At 44.4% G+C, this 22,542-nt stretch overlaps 1 long non-coding RNA gene across 1 annotated transcript; it reads left to right on the top strand.

Annotated features, from left to right (window-relative positions):
* Nucleotides 1-235: 235 nt before the first annotated feature.
* On the top strand, nt 236-20,135 carry LOC107968440 (uncharacterized). Its single transcript, XR_001709634.3, has 4 exons — nt 236-453; nt 16,421-16,490; nt 17,130-17,363; nt 19,728-20,135. It is a non-coding gene; the product is annotated as an uncharacterized LOC107968440 (long non-coding RNA).
* The last annotated feature ends 2,407 nt before the right edge of the window (nt 20,136-22,542 follow it).

Here is a 22,542-nt window from a genome sequence, read left to right as displayed (position 1 = left end):
ATGAGGCTCTTGTAGGCTAGGCTGTGGGGTCTGAAAGTCTTCCCATAGTTAGCAGGAAAATGTTGAAAGATTGAACCATGTGTATACTCTATTGTTGCCAGAGAAATCACTCTTGCAGCAGTAGGGTAGGTAAATGGGAAGGGACCATAGAAGAGGAGAGTTGGATAAACTAAGGGGCCATTGTTGTGTCACAGTGGGAAAGGATGAGGTTCTGAACTCAGAAACAGTGGGCTGGTAGAGAAGGAGACACATTTGTGCGATATTTAGGAAGCAAAATTGTAGGGCAGGAATGGATCTGAAGTCAATGAAAAATTCTTCATAGCTCTAGTTGTTGGGCTTCCCCAGAAGATGACACTGAAAGGAAGGTTTGGATGCAAGTTGTTCATTTAGGAGGAGATCTCAGGAAGCACAAAGTATTTCCTTGGGTCAGGACCTCCAAGTCCTCCCCTAACTGTAAGTAAGACAGGAAAGGGAAGGAATACACTGTAGGATGCCTTAAGAAGCAAATTACCACTCTGGGCAGCCAGAGTTCATCCCACTGTGGTCTTCTGGGATACTGTGTAGAACATGCCCCCAAGTTGTCTCATCCAAAGGGTGAGAGAGCTGGGGTATTTATCCTCCAACTTCCATGTGGGATTGTTGAGAGCTGTTCACAGGGAGGAACATTAGTTCCATGACATTTCCATTCTGCCCTAGAGCTAGACACATTTCTCCCCACAAACAGGTTCCATTAGTAAGAAGATTAATAGCAATCAGGTGGCAAGCTCCTGTGGCCAAGGAAGGCCCTATGCAAAGAATCAAAGGTGCTAACAGTAAGAATTCCTGGGCATATACCAGGTGGTGAGTGCTGGGGGGATGTAGGTAGATACCAATAATATGTTATAGGCTTTTTGATTTTTTTCTTTTAAAAGGAGGCCATGGAGGTAAAGCTCTAATAGGATGCTTACATCTCAGGTCACTAAGGTCACCTGGGATAGCAGATGAGTACAGGCTCCATATGGGCTCAGCCATGACTGGTTGAGTGTCCTGCAGTAGATGAGCCTGGGGCCTGCTGCCCAGCCTGGCACCTGTCCTACTGTGATCTGCACTGGGCATAGAATTTCAGCTTCATGTGTCTGCCAATGCTTACTGCCTTAATAAAACCCAAGGGCTGTCAGCAAAAGGACTTTATTGCCACTAGCAGAACTTTTGTGAAATGATAAAAATGAGCTAGCTGTGCCTTACAGAAAGCTACTATGCAATGATATACGCAGGCTGATGGCCTTAGATTAACCCATTAATAAAGAGGAGGTGAGGAGCATGGTATTGTTGGCTATAATGAATGCTAATGAGGTGGCCCTGCTAATGAGACTCCTTTCTTCATTCTGTTATTACACTCATCAGTTATGCAGCATTGATTACCATCTACTTCTTGCATCTCCAGGCTGAGAAATGGGTGACTTAATGGAGATGTTCCACCCAGCAAAACAGTGATTGGGTTAGGAAAACTAGAAACCAGAGAAGAGAATTGGTTACATTATAATCTGATTTAATGCTTCAAAAGATAGTTTTTTTTACACGTTGGGTCTTTAAAAACAACCTGTTTTATTCAGGCTGAACTGCAGAAAAGGCTGCATGTCTTAATGCTTTTGACGTATGTAAAGAAATGTGCCTATGACTCCTTCAAATGATGTGCTGCAAATTTGGACATAATAGAAATCTTTATGAGAATTACATTTCTTCCTCTGCGGTCACTGATTCAAGGTTTGGAGGAGCTGTAGAATCTGTCCCTCCTTTCCACGCCCATCACCACTGCCTTGGTTTAGACCTTAGCATCTGTTACCTGGAAGTCTCAATAGCCCCTTCTTGGTGTGGCTCTTCTTCCCTTTAAGCCCACCCTATTCTGCCTCTATCTTAGCAATCTCTACCAGAGTGGTCTTCCCAAAACCCAAATCTGATCCTATGATTCTATTGTTTCAAAAACTTCCAGTATTTCTCATCACCTAAACCGGTGGCCTGAAGATACACTCTGACCAGTAGATGTCTGTTATTTCACCAGGTCAATATTCATTTGTAATATGAATTTTGGAAGCTTTTTCATTAAAATGGGAACAGCGCATTGGTTACAGATTTCATTAATCTTTCCTGTTTTCAATATAATTCTTCATGACTTGCCTGATCCCTATTGGTGCTGAAGATTGCAAGTCCTACCTACCACAAAAGGGCTTGTATTATCTGCCTTCTACCTACTTTTCCCACATCGTTTTTGCCATTCCCACCTGCCTATTAAACCACAGACAGTTTTAGAATATACTCTGCTTTCTCTTGGTCCCAAACCTTTCCATATGCTATTCCTGCGACTTGAATGCTTTTTCCACCTCGGCTTTCAGACTCATTATGTGTACATTACATGTGTATATATTATATATGTGTATATGTACACATTATACATAATATATGTGTATATGTACATTATATGTGTATATTGCTTATGCAATAATGGATGCTGGAAGGTCCAAAATTTGCAGAGTAGTCCAACAGGGTAGAAACTCAGGGAAGGGTGGATGTTGCAGTTGGACTCCAAAGGCCGCCTCGTGGCAAAATTCTTCCTTGCTTGGGGCAGGTCAGTCTTTGTTCTATTAAAGCCTTCGAATGATTGGATGACACTCACCATGTTAGGGAGGGCAATCGGCTTTACTCATAGTCCACCAATTTAAATGTTAATCTCATCTAAAAAACACCTTCACAGAAACATAAAGAATAATGTTTGACCAAATATCTGGGCACCACGATGCAGCCAAGTGAACACATAAAACTAGCCATCATGATAAACAGTATTAAAGGGTTTGAAGTCGTAGATAATGCTACTTCATACATGTTGTCATCTTCTGTACTTCCTGTTGATCTCATTTTCCAGTTTAGCAGAGATTTTTTTCTAAGTTGAATGATCTTCTTGGGCAGCCTGATTGGTGCTCAGCATCTCAGGAGACACTCATAAGCCAGTCAGCTCCCAAGAATGGAAGAGGCGTTATGAGCCGTCATTCATAGCTCCTAACTAGGAGCTTAACACATAGTGCTTAGAATATGTTTTTATCTTATGTCAAGGGACCAGTGTAGAATCATTGCCTGTCATATACTAAGCACTGGGCTGCTCTTTGAGGGTCATTGTTTTACTTAATCCATAGATAATACAAGTAAGGTAGGTGCTATCCTTGGCCCCGTTTTATAGATGAAGAAATGGAAGCTCAGAGAGGTTGAGGATTTGGCCAGTGCCCCTAGTTCTGGCTATCTACTGCAGCAAAATGTGTGTCCCAAACTTAACTGTGTAAAACAACAACCGTTCTGTTGTGCTCAGGAGTCTGTGGGTCAGGAGTTCAGACAGAACACAATGGGGTGGCTGATTTCTGTTCCACAGTGACTGAGGTCTCAGCTAGTTTGGCTCAAATGCCTGGAGGTGTCACGTGGAGGTGTCAACCAGATAAGTGGTTCTGGTGGCTTGGTTCTGGATGCCGGTTAGATGCCTCAGGTTTTCTTCATTTCAGGTTTGCTGGGGTTGGAATTCAAGTGCACTTTTTCACACATGTGCTTGGGCTGTTCTGACCTCAATCTCTCTCCCTATAGCTTCACAGTATGGTGGTCTCAGGGTAATCAGACTTCTTGCATGGGAGCTGGCTTCCCCCAGAGTGTGAGTTGCAAAAGTCTGCAAGACTTCTCATGACCTGGCCTCAGAAGTTTGAGATTGTCACATCTACAATAAGCTGTCGATCAAGCTGATCACTCAAGCCAGTCCACACGTGACGGGAGGGTTATTAGACTCCATCTCTCAATGGGAGGAGAGCAAAAAATTTCAACCATCTTTAATCTACCATACCCATAATTAGTGAGAGGCAGAACTGGGATTTGGAGCTGATTTGCTTGACTTCAAAATCCTTGCTTTCTTCCTAAATTGCTTTGTCTCTGCCGGCATCCTGTGTGTGATGGCCACAGGGTTCCTAATTATGAGCAGGACCCCGGGTCACCATGTAAATAGAGAGGCAGCTGCAAGAGTGTTAAGAGATGACACCCCACAATGTGTCAGGGTGGGGCAATGAGAAGGGCAAGTGCCAACTTCCTGCTGGGTGAAAGGGACACCGATGTCATCGCTCATGCTGCAGGGGGCCTCAGGCTTGACAGGAGAGCAGTATTTCAGAACTGCAGGGAAAATGCTAATGACCAATGCTAATGAGGAAGAGGAAGCAAGGGGAGAGGGAACAAGTTAAAGAAAAGAAGCCAAGAAGAGGAATAAAGTACTTGGGAGAGGAGGTGGTGAGGCCACGTCTTCTGCTGCAATCTCCGCCAGGAAGGATGAAGATACTCTACAAGTCAGTCCTTCAAACAGAGGAAAGCAAGGACCCAGTTCTCCAGGGCTTTCCTTCACTAGACAGATGGGTGGATGACTACAACTGTGATCTCAGAGGAATGAAGGAACCCCAGGAAGGACACTGTAGAAAGAGGCAAGAGAGCCCCTCTTGAGCTCACTTATTTTGGTTTCTCCTGCCTTTCGTCTTTATCTCCGGGGGACAGTTATTATAATTCATTGAAGAATTAAGTACTGTTTTTAAAAAACTGACTAAAGCATCCAGTTCAGAGCCCTTCTATGAGCAACTATTTATAGCTTGTTAGGGATTCTTATCTGGATTGCAGAAGGGAGCTTGATTTCTAATTTCCAACAGCAGTATTTTCATGCAATTGAAAACTCAGTTTTTAAAATGTGGCATTGACTTTCCGCACATAATTGCTCTCTTAACACTTTCACAATGTAGAGAGGAGAGGAGAGGGTGTCATAAAATGTTTGCTATGGACCCTGAGCGCAGGAGCTTGAGACCAGCCTGGACAACATAGGGAGACCCTATCTCAAGAAACAAACCAAAAATGTGTGTAAGGTCTTGTTGGCTGCCTCCTGTCAGCTGATTCTTTTCTTGCTTACCAATGGGTCTTTATTACTGTTTGGAGTGAATGTGCCCGTGTCTCAGACATGAGTCATGAACGGTGTCAGCCAGTCATGACAATGCCATGCCCTTGGCCAGCGATCAGTGTAGAAGTGAAAATGTGACCTCCCCATCATGGCTAATGAGATGTTATGGGAAGTCAGCTGGGGTTTTCTGGGTAAAATTCTTCCTCCTAAGGCAATAAAGCAGAGTCCAGAAGAAGACACTTCTTGCTCCCATCCTGTTCGTTTTGAGCAATCGTATGTGAGGATGTAATGCTTTGAGATCTGCAGCCATCTTATGACATGAGGAACAAGACATTTTTTTTCCAGAGATGTTGGCCCAGTGCTCTGATATTTTTGAGTCACAGAATCAGTCCTCCCAGAGCCTGCCCTCAGATCTCTGGATTTCAAGCCACACTTAGTTAAGTATTCTGTTACTTGAAACCAACAGCTGCCTAATGTGTACATTTGGTCACAGGGTCCAACCATCCGGTGTTTGAAGCCAGGCCTGCATTTCAAATGAGAGAATGTGGCTCGGTACCCTCTGGATTTACACTGGTTTCACTGAGAGGGTAGCAGATTTCCTATTTCTAGGCCCAGGACTCCTTTCCTGGCTTACCTGTGGTGTGTGTGCTCTGTGTGTGTGATGGGGGGGCAGTGGTGGGGAAGAGGGGGAAGTGGGATGAGAGAGAGAGAGAGAGAGAGAGAGAGAGAGAGAGATTGAAGAAGAGAGAGGTAATATTTTGATTAAAATTCTCCATCTTAAGGTTGCAGTGAGCCGAGATTGTGCCACTGCACTCCAGCCTGGGCAACAGAGAAAGACTCTGTCTCAAAAAAAAAAAATTCTCCATCTTAGAAAAATTACGTCTTGGCACAGCTGCTGAGGAACCCCTTTTAAACCAGAGCGCTATTTGAAGAGGAATCCTTTGCTGGATTCTATTTTCCCCATATAATAGATTTGCATTATGGGGTCTGCAGTCTTACAAAAGAAAATCAAATATTTTCGGATTGGGTAATTGTCAAAGTGCCATGATGCAGATTCCTTCAGCGTTTTCGTAACTGTGGTGATCATCACCTTACATCCTCTCAACTGCAAATTCTCTCTTCAGTCCCTCCTGGGCCATAATGGATGTTTTTTCCTTCACAGTGAACACCATAGTGAGCCTGGTCAGCAGAGGGGACTGGAGGGTCATTGCAGGAGGGAAGGCACCTCTTTCTGGTTCCAGTAGCTGCGTTTTTGTTGTTTTTTCCTGGCTTCCACTGCAAGGATCAGTCAGGGATGTGGCTGTCGGGGCCATCTGGTGGTGCCCTAGCCCTGCGGCCAGAGTGCACAGACCCCTGGCATCTTTGCTGCCTGTCCTGGCCCATCAACCACCTTCCCAGAGCACTCCCAGTTCAGACACACACACACATGCCCAGGCCTTGCATTCTCTCCTTATGGGTGGACTGCCAGCACCGTGACCCATTCTGTGCCCATCCACCAGCCTGAACCCTGGAGGGCTGCTTCCCGCTTGCCTGGTAGCTGTGGGGCAGCTCTGGCTTAGGCATCCTGGTGAACTCCTCCATCATCCAGTTGGCTGCAGCCACACCTTCTCCTATGAGGCCTGAACACCAGCCTGAGGGAAATCTGCCCTTCCTTGGGTCCTATTAGAGTCCTCATTTCATATTTACAGCCACTCTGGTATCATAGAGAGCAATTCTTTATATTAAATTTCTCCTTATCCCATACAGGGCAGTCCATCTTCTCAGCATCTTTCCATTACTCATCAGGTTTCTGCCTCTTGGACCCAGCTTGATGCACTGAGTTTCAGAGTTAAGCACTATGTAGGATAAGATTTTAATGATTAATGTTTGTGGCATAGTTATCCACATGATGGGGAAAAGCTTGTCACCTGCAAGCGGAAGTCCCTTAGAAGGAGCCAGACTATATCCATAGCTGCATTGACTGAGCCGGCAGTGGGAGGATGCAGGGAGGTGAAGGGGCACTGGGCATGGTGGCTGCCGGTTTCTCGAAGAGCAAATGAGAACGCTGCCAAAGGAAGGCCACGTGGAGGGCCATATGCTTCCTGGCCACTTGCCTGAGAACCACCAGTGCAGTGGGATAAAACACTAAATATGCTCCAAACCTTTTAAATCAGCATTACTGGGAGTGTTCCCTAGCAATCTTGCCTTACAAATCCTCCCAAGGGCATTTTGAATCACATGAAAAGCATGCAACCCCCTGCTTCAGGGAAGGTCTCCCACCAAAGGCCCTTTCAAAGGATCAGGCAGCACCTGGAGAAGTTTCTCAAATGCCAGTTCCAGGGCTCATGAGGGCATGTGCCCTAGGAATGCGATTTTACAAGCGAGGAGGGGGTTTCCCATGCCTGAGTTTGAAGACGCTGCTGTGAACACTAGATTTAGAAACGGAGTGAGGAAGGATTTATTTTGGAAGAAAAAATGAGGGAGAAAAAAACCATTTCTGACTGAGCCCGCAAAACCTCCTGGAGCAGGTGAAGGTGAAGCATCTTTGCATGAGATTTAAGGATGAAATGGTCCAGAGTCAGCAGGATTTTCAGGCTAAAGCAGGTTGGCAGAATGTCAGATATGGATGGCATAGGGGCAGGGGAGTGTGAACCCATCAAAACACGTTTGGGCTGCCAGACAACATGAGGAGGGCCCCAGGGGAAGGATTGCCAAGGATCCCCTGGTGATACCTAGCTGTGATGGAGCACTGCCCAGGGCGGTCCTGAGACCTGTGCCTGGTACCGTCTTAGGCACTTATAGTCAGTGCTGCTGGTGCCCTGCCAGATTCTTCCAGAATCCCCTGTCCACCTAGGGGTGCTCCCTGCGAATGCCAGAGCCCCTGTCAGGGGATGTCCATCTGCCTCCTGGAGCAGGTCTAGACTCGCCCACAGGATGAGCTCTGAGCCAGGGGATTAATGGCTCTGGGCATACCCAGTAACTAGCATTTCCAAATTCCTGACACATTACTTATCTCAGGGATTCGAGGATAAGACATCTAAATTCCTGACACATTACTTATTTTAGGGATTCAAGGATAAGACATCTAAATTCCTGGGAACTCCTAAAATCATAAATTATTCTGCATTATAGTTGTGTTTACAAAGGGAAAGTAGTATTTAGTATTTTAATAGTATTTTTAAAGGTGCTTTAGTTGTATCTACAAAGAATCATAGCCTATGGCAAATATTCAAATGCTAGAAAACATGGGGTAGTGTTTGTGTAACACAACATTCAACATTCTAGCAGGGTTAACAGCACTACACAGAACCACATGTCAAAATGGCCAATTTAAGGACTTCTTTGATTGCTTCCTGAACTTGTTATTTTTTGAAACACCAGCACCACTCATATGTTTTGAATGAGGCACACGAAGCATACGAACTGATTAATATTTATTGTAATTGCAAGAATGGCATTAGCAGCAACCAGGACCAGGAACACACCCTTGTCACATGGCCACTGTGTGAAGAAGGCTGACTGCTGACTGGTTAGATGTGATGTTTCTCTGCTGCGTGCTCCTGTCCTGGTTCCAGGAAGTGTGACCTTCACCTTCCACTCTCCATGGCAGCCTTCCCTGCTGTTGCTTTAGACCTGACTCAGTGGGTTTGTTAGAACCAGTGATAGTTCTTTGTTGATTGTTAATATTTACAATTCTCTTTCCCATGTCCTTGAACTCTCACATGATTTTTCTTGGGATTTGGGGTTTAGGATATAAAAACCTTCTGAGAAATTCCAGGAGGGAATTCCCACATGGAAACACTACCTTCAACCCATGAGAAGCAGGGAGTTGGGATAATTTTCAGGCTAATTATGGACTTGCCATCTCTTAAGATTCTTCAGTGAGGTTGAATTCCAGTTGAGGAGAGCAGTAACCGACTCCATAGCATAGACTTCAGTGTGGCATCTTTCTGTTCCCTGTTTAATTTCCACATTCCCTACCATTTGTTTGTTTGTGGGGAGGTGGGGGTTAGGGAGCTGTTATGGGCTGAATTGTGTCCTCTCAAATTCATGTGTTGATATCCTAACCCCTAGTACCCCCATATGTGACTGTGTTTGGAGATATCATCTTTGCAGAGGTAATTAAATTAAAATGAGTTCATGAATTCTAATCCAATAGAACTAGTGTCCTTATAAGAGAAATTTAAACACAGAAATGCACAGAGGGAGGACCCTATGAAGACTCAGAGAGAAGATGGCCATCTGTAAGCTAAGGAGAGAGGCATCAGCAGAAACCAACTCTGTGGACACCTTGATCTTGGACTTCCAGCCTCCGGAAGTGTGAGACACTGAATTTCGGTATATAAGCCAGTCAATCCATGGTACATGGTTATGGCAGCCCTAGTAAGCAAATACAAATTTATGTCCAAATAAACTACTTGCATGTGAATCTTTGTCTCATGATCTGCTAAAGTAGGACCCAAACTAAGAAGACAGCGTTTCCTTTAGTCTTCACAACAAATTTGAATGGTAGGCTTGAACATCTTTGTTGACAGATTAGAAAAGTGAAACCTAGAAAGATAAAGATAAGGGAAACTTCAAAATCAGTCTTGTTTAAATCCAAGACCCATCCATGCTCTTTTCCACCCACACGGCCCTCCTCTCCCCCATATAGCCTGAAGATGATCCCTCTGGCTGTCTCGTTTAAACAGACTTTGCATGCCATGTGGATTCCAAATTTGGCTGGCCAGGGCAGGACTGCAGCCTGAGGATAGCTCTTCTGTTGATTTAAGTGGAATAAACAGGCCTTGGTCTTGTCTCCTGGAGAGAGCACATGGGGAGTGGCAAGGCCTTGGGCTTGTCTCTAGAGTGCTGTTTATGTGACATCACTGAAAGGTGAAGGAGCGGGTGAATGGGGAAATGTTTTAAATTTCATCATGTACGCTTGGACTCATGGTGGAGGTCAGAGTCCTTTGAAAGTAGGAAAATATGAATTTGAAAAGCAGCAAAATATTGGGAGAATAATGCTTATGGCGAAGGAACTTGACCTCAAATTGGAAAGGACTGAAGGTATGTTCTTTTGTGAAGGAAGAGCAGATGCAAGTGAGTGAGCTCTGGAGAATTTCAAGGAGAAAGAGGAACAGGGGTCACGATATGCTGGGGGCTGGGAGAGTGACTGAGACCCAGGTGAGTGTCTCTAGGAGGAAAAGGAAGCTGGAAACGCAGGCCATTTGGAAAGGAGGCTTGAAGCCTGGTGTTGTAATGTTTCTATGGTAGAAAGATTTATCCCGGTTAGTGGCTCAGGGTACTTAGAGACAGATGTGGCCCTCCTTCAGCAACGTGGCCAGATCATCTGTTTTGCTTTCTCCATAAATATGTCTCTCTGAATGTCGACAGGGAGAGATTTGGAAATAAAACAAAACAAAAAAAACATTTTCTATGAGCATAAAAGGCTTAATTTATCACCAGCTTTTCAACCAAATGAAAATGATTTGCTTTTTAAAAAGACTGTTTGCTGAACAAATGTTTCAAAAACGCAATAGATTATTGCAATTATTGTACCCACTTTAAAAAAAATTTACCAACGGACGGACAGGTGTTCTAAAAATGTTTTCATACATTTCTCTCTGTGAAGGTGGAATCTAAGATGAAATTGCCTGGGAAATGTTTCATGTACAGTAAGGCTGTTTAAGGGAAGGCACAGACTTTTCAAGCTGCTTAGCCGCTGCTCTTTGGGGCTGCACCTGAGGTGAGCTTCTAGGTGTGCTCTGAGAAGTTGCTCTGACATTCTTGCTATTGTATTGACCACAGGGATGATGTTGGTGTTCTCGTCCACATCACAAGGCTCACACTGTAGCAGGACCCAGAGAACAAACACCTCTGAGACCTTAGTGTCAAGAAAAACATATGGAAGGTTTTTGTTTTGTGGATCTTGTAACTCTTGGAAATGACCGCATTTCCCTCTTGTCACTGGGAATCTTAGATTCATGTTTGTGGCTCATGTTTTATAGATGTGTAGCATCCCTGGGGTAAATTTTGTGTGCCAAGTGTGATTTTATTTTATTCCTCTTTCCTCATTTCCCTGTAGTTCTGATTGACTTTACTTATTTTCACCCCATGGTATGGATTTTGTGTTTCATCGAGGTCTTTTAGACTAAGAGGCTGTAGTGGATGTTGTTGTGTGTTGCCTGAATCTCCCTTGAAAAATCAAGGCACTCATCGCTCCAGCTGACCACTGCCTGCTGATGACTCATAGCGTGTGCCTCAGCAGGAGTTGCCCTGTCTTTGTCTAATTGGAGCTGTCTCATCCAAGGGAGGCTAGTCCACTCCCTGGGGGTAGCCTGCATCCAAAGACTGGTTGATGGAGTGGCACAAAGGCCTGGTGGCTGTATTAGTCCATTTTCATACTGCTATGAAGAAATGTTCAAGACTGGGTAATTGATAAAGAAAAAGAAGTTTAATAGACTCATAGTTCCATATGGCTGGGGAGGCCTCACAGTCATGGTGGAAGGTGAAGGAGGAGCAAGACACATCTTGCACGGTGACAGGCAAGAGAGTCTGTGCAGGGGAACTGCCCTCTATAAAACCATCAGATCTCATGAGACTTATTCACTATCATGAGGACAGCATGTGAAAAACCCGCCCTCATGATTCGGTTACCTCCCACTTGGTCCCTCAGGGATGTGGGGATTATGGGAGCTACAATTCAAGATGAGATTTAGGTGGGGACACAGCCAAACTATATCAGTGACCTTGCTTTGATTTAGGATAACTCAGCTTCAGAGCCACCCCAGCCTCACAGCTCCTTGTGAGATCCTCTGAGGATGCTGGTGTAATTGCTCCCAAAGCCTCTGTGCCTGACTCTCCATCTCAAAGCCTGTTTCCTGGGAATCTGAGCAACAGCAGTTGATGCCAGCAGTGGGTTGAGGAAGCAGATTTTAAAATGGGATTTTGGAGCTGGATCCCCCCTAGTCAGATGGTAATGAAAGCCCATTCCTGGTGGTAAATGGAGTCCTGATTGCCACAGGCATGGGGTAGTGTGGTTCTGGCAGAGTAGGGGCCTCAGTGGGGCTGCCAGAGGAAGGGAATGCATGGTGGGCACAAAGTCTAAGGCATTAAACAGTGTAGTCAAACTTTAAAAGTTAGAAATCATAAGGACTATGGGATTGGATGGTTATCAATGGATGGGGCCATCAATATATTGCAGCAAGACAATGAAAGGCTGTGAGTGATCAGTCACCAACTTAAGGCTCAGTGTGGAAACTGGAAGGCATCTCTGACAGCTTTTAAAGAGACTTGCTCTAGGCAGAGGGCAGAAAAAAACCCAGGATTAGACCTGGAACTTATTATGAGAGTAGAGGAACCACTGAGAAGACAGGTCTGGTTTGAAACAGTCAGGGTCCCGATTAGGTTAGGCTCCCTGAGAATTGGGGTGGGACATCTGCATTGATGTACTAAAAAATCCTGTTTCCTAGGCCGGGCACAGTGGCTCATGCCTGTAATCCCAGTACTTTCGGAGGCTGAGACAGGTGAATCGCTTGAGGCCAGGAGTCGGAGATCAGTCTGGCCAACATGGTGAAACCCCATTCCTAGTAAAAATACAAAAATTAGCCAGGCATGGTGGCATGCATCTATAGTCCCAGCTACTGGGGAGGCTGAAGCATGATAATTGCTCAAACCTGGGAGGCAGAAGTTGCAGTAAGCGGAGATCCTGCCACTGCACTCCAGCCTGGGCAACAGAGTAAGACTCCATCTCAAAAAAAAAAAAAAATCCCCTCAACCCTCTGGGGCTGTATGAGCCAACTCTTCCATGTTAAAGATTAGTTCTCCTCCCTTACTCCAAGATAATGCAAAGGCCTCTGTCTTGCAGATAAAATGTCCCCTCTGCCCACCACCCCCAAGATCTACCTCCACCTTCTGTCTTGTCCTTCAGACCAATATATAGGATTCAGTCACAACCTAAGATGGCTGGCTAAGGGATGGGCCAGCAAAGTGAAGAAAGGGACTATATTTTGAAGGAGCTGAAGGACCTAGTCAGCTTGAAACTGCAGGATGTAGGAGAATATGTATGGGACTGGATCCTCAGATGCTTAGAGGTAGAACATAAAATTGGATAAGGAATGGTTTATTGATAGGGGAGCATTTGTCCACGATACAGGAGTAGCCTTCTGGCTAGGAACCTGGGAGACGGTGCTAATACATTGCTAGCATGACGCTTGAAGCTTGGGGAAAGCAAAAGCATACACCAAGTGAAGGAGGAGTCCTAGCACTGCCATGTCAGGGGAAGACAAGAAGGAACAAAGGGCTCAGAGAGGCAGGGCATGGTGGCTCACACCTGTAATCTCAGGCGTGATTGGGAGGCTGAGGCGGGTGGATCACCTGAGGTCTGGAGTTTGAGACCAGGTTGGCCAACATGGTGAAACACCATCTCTATTAAAAATACAAAAAATTAGCTGGGCGTGGTGGCTGGCACCTGTAATCCCAGCTACTTGGGAGGCTGAGGCAGGAGAATCGCTTGAACCCATGGGGTGGAGGTTGCAGTGAACTGAGATTGCGCCATTGCACTCCAGCCTGGGCAACAAGAGTGAAACTCTGTCTCAAGGAAAAAAAAAAGGGCTCAAAGAAGCAGGCATCCTGGAGTGAATATACTATGTATATAATATGTAGGCCCGCCACTCCAAAATCCCATGTTCCAAAAAAAGTACATTAGTTAAAAGATATACATTTTCTTTATTACTGTCATCCTTTGATCTTAAGGCTTCTGTTGCTAATGAAACTTTTGGCATCACTGCTGTTGCTTGAGAACAAACAGATCTTCCTCTGTGAACAATCTCCCATCCTTCAGCATCTTTCCTTTCTATGCAAGAGAAGAAAACAAATCAAGATTTCTTAGATGATAAAAAATACTTGGAAGTCTATAAAATAAAAACATTTCCCAGTTTAACTTCCCTTAAATATAACAGATACACAAACATGAGAACATTTTACCTACCAAGGCCATGAAGGAGTGCCCTGCTGAGAAGGCAGCAGCATATTTGATAAGCTCCATAGTAGCTGTCTTCTGTAAACCATGGCTGATGATAAATACTGTTCTAGAAATGGGCTTGCTGATAGCACTGGGCTGGACGGTGGTGCTTAACCATCAGAGCAAAGCACACCCGACTTTTTTTTTTTTTTGTATTATGAATGTACCCTACAGCACCCAGTCCTAGAAGTATATAGTCAGTAAAGGAGAAATGGTTATTACAATGTACAGAACCAGAAGCTCTTCTGTGGAAAATTTTCTTTTTTTAAAATTATTGTTATACTTTAAGTTTTAGGGTACATGTGCACAACGTGCAGGTTAGTTACATATGTATACATGTGCCATGTTGGTGTGCTGCACCCATTAACTCGTCATTTAGCATTAGGTATATCTCCTAATGCTATCCCTCCCCCCTCCCCCCACCCCACAACAGTCCCTGGTGTGTGATGTTCCCTTTCCTGTGTCCAAGTGTTCTCATTGTTCAATTCCCACCTATGAGTGAGAATATGTGGTGTTTGGTTTTCTGTTCTTGCGATAGTTTGCTGAGAATGATGGTTTCCAGCTTCATCCATGTCCCTACAAAGGACATGAACTCATCATTTTTTATGGCTGCATAGTATTCCATGGTGTATATGTGCCACATTTTCTTAATCCAGTCTATCATTGTTGGACATTTGGGTTGGTTCCAAGTCTTTGCTATTGTGAATAGTGCCGCAATAAACATATGTGTGCATGTGTCTTTATAGCACCATGATTTATAATCCTTTGGGTATATACCCAGTAATGGGATGGCTGGGTCAAATGGTACTTCTAGTTCTAGATCCCTGAGGAATCGCCACACTGACTTCCACAATGGTTGAACTAGTTTACAGTCCCACCAACAGTGTAAAAGTGTTCCTATTTCTCCACATCCTCTCCAGCACCTGTTGTTTCCTGACTTTTTAATGATAGCCATTCTAACTGGTGTGAGATGGTATCTCATGGTGGTTTTGATTTGCATTTCTCTGATGGCCAGTGATGATGAGCATTTTTTCATGTTTTTTGGCTGCATAAATGTCTTCTTTTGAGACGTGTCTGTTCATATCCTTCACCCACTTGTGGATGGGGTTGTTTGTTTTTTTCTTGTAAATTTGTTTGAGTTCATTGCAGATTCTGGATATTAGCCCTTTGTCAGATGAGTAGACTGCAAAAATTTTCTCCCATTCTGTAGGTTGCCTGTTCACTCTGATGGTAGTTTCTTTTGCTGTGCAGAAGCTCTTTAGTTTAATTAGATCCCATTTGTCAATTTTGGCTTTTGTTGCCATTGCTTTTGGTGTTTTAGACATGAAGTCCTTGCCCATGCCTATGTCCTGAATGGTAATGCCTAGGTTTTCTTCTAGGGTTTTTATGATTTTAGGTCTAACATGTAAGTCTTTAATCCATCTTGAATAAATTTTTGTATAAGGTGTAAGGAAGGATCCAGTTTCAGCTTTCTACATATGGCTAGCCAGTTTTCCCAGCACCATTTATTAAATAGGGAATCCTTTCCCCATTGCTTGTTTTGGCAGGTTTGTCAAAGATCAGATAGTTGTAGATATGTGGCATTATTTCTGAGGGCTCTGTTCTGTTCCATTGGTCTGTATCTCTTTTTTGGTACCAGTACCATGCTGTTTTGGTTACTGTAGCCTTGTAGTATAGTTTGAAGTCAGGTAGCATTATGCCTCCAGCTTTGTTCTTTTGGCTTAGGATTGACTTGGCGATGCGGGCTTTTTTGGTTCCATATGAACTTTAAAGTAGTTTTTTCCAATTCTGTGAAGAAAGTCATTGGTAGCTTGATGGGGATGGCATTGAATCTATAAATTACCTTGGGCAGCATGGCCATTTTCACGATATTGATTCTTCCTACCCATGAGCATGGAATGTTCTTCCATTTCTTTGTATCCTTTTTCATTTCATTGAGCAGTGGTTTGCAGTTCTCCTTGAAGAGGTCTTTCACATCCCTTGTAAGTTGGATTCCTAGGTATTTTATTCTCTTTGAAGCAATTGTGAATGGGAGTTCACTCATGATTTGGCTCTCTGTTTGTCTGTTATTGATGTATAAGAATGCTTGTGATTTTTGCACATTGATTTTGTATCCTGAGACTTTGCTGAAGTTGCTTATCAGCTTAAGGAGATTTTGGGCTGAGACGATGGGGTTTTCTAGATATACAATCATGTCATCTGCAAACAGGGACAATTTGACTTCCTCTTTTCCTAATTGAATGCCCTTTATTTCCTTCTCCTGCCTAATTGCCCTGGCCAGAACTTCCAACACTATGTTGAATAGGAGTGCACACCTGACTTTTCTAATGATCAGTATGGTCAGAGCGGGGGTGTCAGAGATGGGTGAATATGCAGAGAGCTGAGGAGGTGATGAATAGAACATGGTGTCTCATAAGGAAAGATGGAGGGAAAACTGGCCAGAGCCTTGCTCAATCTATACGATAGGAGAAATAACATAGTTCTGTATTATGCTTCACTCAGAGGTGGGCAAGTCTTATGTGGTGCACCTGAAGCAGCCCTCCAGATTGGAGAATGTTTCCATAAGTCTCATTGGTAAGAAGTGGATCACATGGGTACCCCTAATTACCAGGGAGATTGGGGCCTTAGCCATCAGGCAACGGGGAATGGTATTGTCATCCTAGGCCAGATCATGGTGAGTCATGCCCTCAGTAGAGTGCATGGTCCTGATATGAAGCCAGGGTTATGCTAGCAAGGAGGCAGGGGAATGGCTGTTAGGCAGGCAAGCACTAGGGCCTGTCACAGAAGCACCCATGGGATCCTGTGGGAATGGGTGAGAATTATTCTGCAAGGAAGGTTTTCCCTCCTTTTCTGCTGTTTTCAAGTTTTCTGACTCCACTTCTAAAGTCAGTATTGCATTATTCACAATGCTGTATTAGAGTGTTATTAACATCCTTTAATAGCGAACATTGCATTATTGGGTTCTCCTAGTGCCAGCCAACCTGAGAGATCACAGCTGCATGTGCGTGTGTATGTGTTTTATCAGTTTCACAGTGGCTTTCATCATGGCTGATTTCTCTAAGGCATATATTGATGTTCTTAATGATTAACTCTAATATGTGTAGGCCAAGAGGGAAAGATTTTCATTGATGACATTGTTTTTTCCTCATTCCCCATGGTTTTCATCAGCTCAGTATAATAATTTTTCTTCTCTACCTCCGGTCTTCCTCCCAGAGCCACTGTGCCTTCTCCAGGTAGAAACAGCCTTCTGTCTCATGACTGACACCCTTCCTTGGTTCCTGTCATCTGTAGCCAGGTATGCTGGGTGCTGGAGAGAGCCCTGGACTTGGAGTCAAAAGACTGCAGTTGGAGCAGAGGATCTTCCCTCAGAAGTTCTGCTGTGGGCTGAGTCGTTTCACCTCTCTGGGCCCCATATGGACCTTTGTAAAACTGAGTGGAGGCGAGGAGGTGGGTGATGTGGAATCTCTGTGATGCCTCGGAGCCATAAGTGTTCATGACACTCCATGTCTGATTCTCCTCAAGGGGATCTTTGTCACTTGTGGTCACATGTCCTGGTTTCCCCAGGGGCATCTACACTATGTCACATGAGGCTAGTTTTTAGTAAGTGCTCTCTGGTTGGTTTCTATGATGTAAGCTTCTCTTCATGTAGCTAAGAGATGATACTTTAAATGGATAAAAAGGGATATTTTTAAAGCTGCTTTCTCAAATTCATCCTGGCTGCATTGCTATGGAACATGGCCCTGGAGCTGGCATTTCACTGTCTATTGACCATGCAACCTGGGGCAAGGGACTTAATTTCAAACAACTCAGGGTCAGGAAGCAAATACCTCATTGGACTAAATGAGAGAGTCCTTGCCTAGAAGGAGCTGGGTGCTTCTTATCCTCATGCCTCTGGCACTGTGCTTCAGACTCCATCCTGACACTTCTCATTCTGCACTGGACTCCCTTGGACTCCCCTGAGGACACACACCACAGCTTACTCATCCATGGTGGCCATGCTTCTCACCCAAGACGGCAGTTCATCAACCACAGTTGACCCATAAAACTTCTGACTTTGCCTTTTTCCCCTCCTTTTCTCTTATGTCCCCTCTGAAGCCTGTTCGCCAACCTCTCTGGGAATTCTAATATCTCCTTCTTGCTCTTTTTATTTAAAATTTTAGGCTCAGTGAATTCCTTTGTTAATTTTAGTTGATGAAACCCCAAACCAGAGACCAACACATGGTAGAGATATCTTTCCGGAGGCAAATGTCTGTGCTTGATTTACATTCAGGCTGGGTTAACACAACACCAGCTGGATGAAAAAAATTTTTAAAAGCTTTAAAAGATGCTATTTCAAAATGCCTAGACATTTGGATTCATTGGACGCAGCCAGGGTGCGGAGTGAGTTTTCCGGAGCTCGGATGCTTCTGACCTTTTTTGCAGGGAAAGGCCATGGTTAGAGTCACTTGTGGCCTTGTCTTCTCCAGTCACTAATTTTTCACTCATCTTTTCCAAGACCTATTTCCCTGCCCTTTAATCATTTTTATTGCATTTCTCTGGCCCATCTCCAGGTCTTGACATCTCTCTTAAAATGTAGAGACCACAAACTGGGTAAGAAACCCTAATGAGGAAGGCAACAATATGGAGTCCATTAGAAGGATTGATTCCCGGCCCCTGCATCTGCTGCTAATTTATCCTAGCTTTTAAAGTCACGTCTAGGAGGCTCCCTTGCTTTGAGACCGTGGTCCTCAATGACCCACCATGCTTTCACTGCTGTGCTGCTTATGGGCCTACTATTCTGCAGCACAGGCCTCCTTGGTTTGGTGTGGCTTCTGATCAGGCTGCCTTGTATTGTATGTGTCTGCTTGGGTGAAGCTCTTCTATTTTTAAAGATCTGCCTGGAATTTAGTCTCACTTAACAATCTACAAACTTTCCATTGCTTTATCAAGCTCAGCAGCAAAAATGCTCAGTGCAGCTCCATACCTGCTGAGCCACACAGAGGGGTCTGGGCTCTCCAGCTCTATCCAGAGTGTGCAATCATTGGGCTGTTCTGGCCCTCACTAGCCACCCATCCCCACCCATCCAGAAGTGTTGCTGCAGGAATTATGTTCATTGGTTCAGGTAGAAAAATACAGCAGCCTCCATAACCTTAGTGACTGGTATGGAAGCAGCCACTATGGATTTGTTAAAAAACAAATGGTGCAAAGTCTGCACTTGGCACTTTCTTATTCTAATATTCAATGAAAGCACAAAGCATGGCTTTAAACCGTCACTCAGGAAAGGCCTGTGTGTGTCAGGAGGGGGGCAGGTAAAGAGGGATTGCTTTACTGAATATTCTACAGAGTTCTCTCCTAAGTCACCCGAGGATGCTGCTTGGAGAATCCAGATGCTGTTTGAGGTGGGGGATTTCCTGAGTGGGTTGTCTCAGGAACAGTCAGGCCCAGGATAAGCCTCACCAACTCAGGGATGTTGGATGCAGAGATTGAGCGTGGGCTCTAGTCCATAAGTCCTAGTCCTCATCAACCCCTCTGGTCTTGTGCCAGCTCTGGGCCTTAGCTTTTTCATCTGCTTCTTAAAAAAGAATTGTAAGTGCCTATTTCTTAAGGTCTTGTGAGGATCAAACAAAACAGTGGATGTTATAGGCTTTTGTATATGCTAAAGGATTCTACATTAAGAGGCAAAGGTTATATTATATAATTACATATATATGTATATATCTATATATAGATCTATTATATATAAGTTTAAATTAAGTTTGGTGGCACGTAGGAGAAGAAAAACCCTACATCAAAAGGGCTGAAACACAATACAAATGTTTCTCTCACATGCAGGTGCAGCAGGTCCATAAATTCATCAGCTTCCCAGGCTGCTTCCACCTTTGCTACATGTGGCCTCATCCTTACAGCCCAAGATGGCTCCTAGGGCTCTAGCCATCACATCCTGGTACCAGAGAGCAAGATGACTGAAGGGGAGGAAAGAGAGCATGTGCTTGTCTCGTGAAGAGATTTCCTGGAAGTTACACAAAACATTTCTGTTTTCAGCTTGTTGACTAGAACATAGTCGTCTGTCATACTTAGTGTGGAGGGTGACCAAAGAGGGAGTGTTTTGTCTGAATAGCATTGCATCCAGCCAGATAGCGAGGGCAAGTAGCTGGAGGGAAGAGGAAGACAGACATTGTAGAGGAAGCTAGCAGTGACTCCCCCCAAGATTATATCCTATTAATAAAAGTAAGAACCTAATTTATGCCATGTGCCTGGGCCTCACAGGGCCATCACACCTCCATGAAACAAAGGGCTTGGCCTCACTCTGGTTTGCTTTTGTCATCTCTGAAACAAGGAGGTTTTACTTCCCCATGTTTCCCAAATGTCCATCATTCAAATCATGCTTCTGCTGTGTAGCCATGTCTACAGCTGTGGTCAATGCTCCTCATCAAGGCCGCTGTCTGTGTACCACTCGTGATTTAATCAGTCCGTTTTCTTCCAGGGGACTCTCCCTTTAAGCTTCTCTCTCTCTCTCTCTCTCTCTCTGTCTATATATATATATATATATATATATATACACACACATGCACATATATATATCTACACACACATATGTAACATATATTTAGAAGCTTAAATATGTATTATATATTCACTCTCTCTCTATATAGAAATTTATATATATATGTATGTATTTCTCTAACACTCCTGCACCCACACTGATCTTCCTATTCAACAAATACGAATGAGGCTTCAGGCACTGAACCTTGATCAGGTCGCTACATCTGACCTGACATTAGGATACTTTTATTTAAGTTTCTAAATGTATAAGTTACATACATTTATATATATACATACATACATAGAGAGATTTCTATATTGAAAAAATATATATTTATATATTGAAATATATATATATATATATATAGAGAGAGAGAGAGAGAGAGATATTTATATATTGAAAAACCCAAGTAAAATAAAAATAAGAAAGTATCCTTAATATCAGGTGAGATGTAGTGACCTGATCAAGGTTCAGAGCCTGAAGCCTCATTCCTGTTTGTTGAAGAGGAAGATCAGTGTGTGGTGTGGGGGTGTTAGAGAAATAGCATCAGCAAACTGGAACTCTCTTCTTGCCCTAATAAGCAGGACTGAAAGTGTTCTCCCTATGTAATTTACTTTCTTTTACATTTAAAATGAAGTTCAAATATATTTTAAATTTAAAGTGAAGACTTAATTTGATGTCACGTCACCTTCCACTGAAGTTATCTCACTTTTTGCAGTGATGCAGCCCCCACCAGTTAGGATTCATTCTACTCTACGATTTCCAAGTTTCTAAGAAACTTAGAAAACTTACATTAGGAGTTTTAAAGGCATGATGTTCGTGCCTGTAAGTGAATTGGGCCCAAATACTGCTGTGCAGCCTCAGGCATTTTCCAAAGGGAACCCCGGCCTTTGGGGTTGTCATGAGGTGCAGAGCCCTGGATGGTCCCTTGAAGTTCCCCTGATCCAGCTGCAAGGGAGCTGGTAGGAGCCTGAGCTCAGATCAGGGAGAGGAGAAAGCCAGGTGTGGGGCGGTCCCTTCAACAGGATGGCCTGTTTTCATCAGAGCTGGAGGCTAAGGAGAAGGGCAAGCTTCCAGTTCAGAAGAGAACATCTCTTGAAGGCCAAAGACTGCCTTGAGATACTGTGGCTGCAGCAAGGCTCCCTGCAGCCCCCGCGTGGCTGCCTCCCACTGTCAGCCGCTTCCCCATATGGACCCTCACAGACTGAACAAATCTGAGTGACCTCGGAGATGCCTGAAGGCACCTAGCTCTGTTTATTTCATGGCACATTTTAAAGAGCCCCAGGAACTGGAGATAGAGCCCACTGGGAGGGGAGTCTGTTTTGGACATTGTTTTCTTGATTTTCATCTTCTGTGAATTACTCTTCTAGTTGATCTTTTCTAGTACTTAAAAGTAGCTATTGGTCTCCCTGTCAAATCCAGTAAGAAACAGGGATCCCCAAGCACTTGGGTAAGGAAGTCCATTGTTGGGTTAAGACTTGAGCTGCCAAGAAACTCAGACACAGATCCACGAACCTTTTTACATGTGGGGATTGGTGTAATTGGCTTAACTGGCTTGATGCTGACTGGCAGCACCTTCAGGGAAGAATCTTACTGGGGTTCCACCTCAATGTGTGCATTGGGATGGGCTGTAGGAGGGTGCCTTAGGGGCAGTTGCAGTGATGTGTTGGAAGCATGGGATAGGGGTATCCCTGTGGGAGCCAAGGGACACTGAGTCCATGTAGGGGAGGGGTGATGGGGCCATGTGGGGTAACAGGAGGATGAATGGGGTGAGAGGTAGAGCTTTGTAGCTAAGGACACTGACATTTGGTGCATGGGACATAACGTTCACATATGGTGAGGCAGGTCTAGATTTGGGAACGTGCCTGTGGTACATGCTGCCTTGCAGAGGGGAAGGAAGAAGTGAGAGAGAAGATGGTGGGTGCAGAGAAGCATGAGGCTGAGGCCAGGCACAGCCCCTCCTGTCAGCCTTATCTAAGAGAAATGTGTGGCCCTGCAGTGAGGGCCCTGCAGTCAGCACCTGCAGTGGTGCTGCCACGGTGCCTGCTCTGCATAGCCCACCTGCCCTGGAGCCAGGGCCAACACATTTGGGAAAGGCTGGAT

The sequence above is a fragment of the Pan troglodytes genome, chromosome 16 (genome assembly GCF_028858775.2).
Source record: "Pan troglodytes isolate AG18354 chromosome 16, NHGRI_mPanTro3-v2.0_pri, whole genome shotgun sequence".
NCBI lineage: Eukaryota > Metazoa > Chordata > Mammalia > Primates > Hominidae > Pan > Pan troglodytes.
The sequence above is the reverse complement of the archived record's forward strand: the minus strand, read 5'-3'. Positions and strand labels throughout refer to the sequence as shown.